Below are 3,784 nucleotides of genomic sequence, written 5' to 3'. Positions count from 1 at the left end.
ATTTAAACAAATGTAATATTTTACATGAATTTTTGATTTATTTTATACTGTAAATATGAGCATTATAGCTCAATAACTCCCAGGTCATGTGACCTGTTGACTCAAAATCAACACAGGATGGTAGAGCTAAGCCTCCTCTATGACACATACCTGTTTTTTTTTATTTAAACAAATGTAATATTTTATATGGATTTTTAATGTATTTTATACTGTAAATATGAGCATTATAGCTCAATAACTCCCAGGTCATGTGACCTGTTCATTCAAAATCAACAAAGGACAGAAGATCTAAGTCTCCTCTATGACACACACCTGTTTTTATTCACATTTAATATTTTATATGAATTTTTTATATATTTTATACTGTAAATATGAGCATTATAGCTCAATAACTCCCAGGTCATGTGGCCTGTTGGCTCAAAATCACGACAGGATGGTAGAGCTAAGCCTCCTCTATGACACCCATCTGTTTTTATTGCATTTAAACAAATGTAATATTTTACATGAATTTTTGATTTATTTTATACTGTAAATATGAGCATTATAGCTCAATAACTCCCAGGTCATGTGACCTGTTGGCTCAAAATCAACACAGGATGGTAGAGCTAAGCCTCCTCTATGACACACACCTGTTTTTATTGCATTTATTGCATTTGAACATATTTTCTATGAATTTTTAATGTATTGAGAAGGAGCGAATGTCTGTCAAATATCCAACTTAAAACTAACTTCACTGCAGTCTGTTTTAATGTGTGTTTGCAGTGAGCTGCAGTTCTCTAAAGTCACCACAGGATGGCGATCAAGAGCCAATGTCCTGTTATCAGGTTCTCAACAGTTTTATATGGAAGAAATTAATAGTAGACTGAAATATAAACATAAATCACACCTCACAGCTGCTGCTATTGGATCTTGTCAATGTTTAAAATGTATATATATATATATCTCACACACACCCAAAGAAAGAAATGAAATGTCTCAGCATGTTGTCATATCGTGTAGTGTTTGAATGTAGGATGAGCTTTCATTTTAAATCCCTGAATCCTTGCTCTTCCTGTTTGAATGTGTCAAACACTTATTTTTACAGTCTACTTTTTACAGACATTTAATTTAATGATCTCTTCAATAAATCTTTATTGACAAAGGCAGTTATTAATGACCAAGTCAGCGAGGGGCCAGCGGGGGCATCTTCAAATAAATACAGTGAATAAAAAAGCACAAATGAATGTTTTGACAGCTTTCTTATGATTTGAGTCACAGGTTGTTTGATGCACTCATCAGTTTCCCTCTGGAATTGACACAAAAACAGGCAGGAAGCAGAAAAGAAGCGCACTTTTATTGAGAAAACCGTGTGGTGCAGTACCGCTGTTTCACCGCCAGAGGGCAGCATACAGAGTAAAGACAGACACAATATAGCATGGGTGTACTTCCGGAACTCTTTCAAAATAAAATCAAAATGACGACCGCGGCGGGCTGTGGCTTTACCTCAACTTTGTCCAGTGAAATGAGTGATTTGTAGCCGTGGTGATGGTGCTGGGGGGTCCCGGGGGGGTACAGCTGTCCGAGCAAGAGAGCCAGAAGCTGGATTGGTCCCGGGGAGCGCAGCTGTCCGAGGATGAGACCCGGGAGTTGGAGCTGCTAACGGGCTATGTTGCTCTCGGTTGATATCCGCTGAAATGTGAGAACGTTACGACCGTATCATATTCTGCCAGGGTTAAATAAATAAAGCGTCTACTTCTGAAGCTGTTCCTCGTCTAAAACACTCTGTGAAAGGTCGCAGTACTTATCGTTACCTGACCGTAAAGTTAGGGCGGTCGAAGTTATTTTTTATTTAGAAAGCGAGTGGCGACTTCCGCTTGTGGCCTTATGTAACTTCTCTATCTTGACGCTACGGTGCGATGCAGTTCCCCGTTGTGACCAGCAGAGGGCAGCAGACACAATGTGTTTCAATGGGTTGGATGAATTGTATTTTTAAATCCCTGAATTCTTGATCTTCTTTTTTTAAATGTATCAACAGACATTTAATTTTATGATTATTTTTGTTTAATCTCTTCAATAAATCTTTATTGACAATAATAATTTCAGTACAAACTCAGTTATTAATGTATTAATGCTGACAGCAGCAGGGAGGAAGGATACTACTACGAATATGAACAAATTACTGTATTAATCCCCAAATCATGTACGTATATCAATATATATAATACTGTACACTGCTATATATCACTCTAGATGATTATTAATACTGTAAACCACTGTGCACAGTTGTTAATTAACTGCAGTAAAGCCCAGAAGACGCTGTTTTAATGTGTGTTTGCAGTGAGCTGCAGTTCTCTAAAGTCACCACAGGGTGGCGATCAAGAGCCACGGCCCTGTTATATCAGCTTCTCAACCGTTTTATATGGAAGAAAATTAATAGTAGACTGAAATATAAACATAAATCACACCTCACAGCTGCTGCTATTGGAGCTTATCAATGTTTAAAAAAAAAAAAAAAGATATCTCACACACACCCAAAGAAAGAAATGAAATGTCTCAGCATGTTGTCATGGTGTTTGGATAGGATGATCTTTCATTTTAAATCCCTGAATCCTTGCTCTTCCTGTTTGAATGTGTCAAACATTTAATTTAATTAAGTTTTCTTCTTTTTATCTCTTCAATAAATCTTTATTGACATGGCAGTTATTAATGAACAAGTCAGCGCGGGCCAGGGGACTTATTGAAATAAATAAATAGGCTACAGTGAATAAAAAGCACAAACTAAATGTTTTGACAGCTTTCCTATGATTTGAGTCACAGGTTGTCTGATACACTCATCAGTTTCCCTCTGGAATTGACACAAAAACGAGCAGGAAGCAGAAAAGAAGTGCACTTTTATTGAGAAAACCGTGTGGTGCAGTACCGCTGTTTCGCCGCCAGAGGGCAGCATACAGAGTAAAGACAGACACAATATAGCATGGATGTACTTCCGGAACTCTTTCAAAATAAAATCAAAATGGCGACCGCAGCGGGCTGTGGCTTTACCTCAACTTTGTCCATTGAAATGAGTGATTTGTAGCCGTGGTGATGGTGCTGGGGGGTCCCGGGGGGGTACAGCTGTCCGAGCAAGAGAGCCAGAAGTTGGATTGGTCCCGGGGAGCGCAGCTGTCCGAGGATGAGACCCGGGAGTTGGAGCTGCTAACGGGCTATGTTGCTATCGGTTGATATCCGCTGAAATTTGAGAACGTTACGACCGTATCATATTCTGCCAGGGTTAAATAAATAAAGCGTCTACTTCTGAAGCTGTTCCTCGTCTAAAACACTCTGTGAAAGGTCACAGTACTTATCGTTACCTGACCGTAAAGTTAGGGCGGTCGAAGTTATTTTTTATTTAGAAAGCGAGTGGCGACTTCCGCTTGTGGCCTTATGTAACTTCTCTAGCTTGACGCTACGGTGCGATGCAGTTCCCCGTTGTGACCAGCAGAGGGCAGCAGACACAACGTGTTTCAATGGATTGGATGAATTGTATTTTTAAATCCCTGAATTCTTGATCTTCTTTTTTTTAAATGTATCAACAGACATTTAATTTTATGATTATTTTTGTTTAATCTCTTCAATAAATCTTTATTGACAATAATAATTTCAGTACAAACTCAGTTATTAATGTAGGCTCAAACTGACAGCTGCAGGGAGGAAGGATACTACTATGAATATGAACAAATTACTGTATTAATCCCCAAATCATGTACGTATATCAATATATATATTACTGTACACTGCTATATATCACTCTAGATGATTATTAATA

Source organism: Trachurus japonicus, chromosome 2 (genome assembly GCF_045865225.1).
Source record: "Trachurus japonicus isolate A0001 chromosome 2, Traja_1.0".
Lineage (NCBI taxonomy): Eukaryota > Metazoa > Chordata > Actinopteri > Carangiformes > Carangidae > Trachurus > Trachurus japonicus.
Note: the sequence above shows the minus strand (reverse complement) of the source record.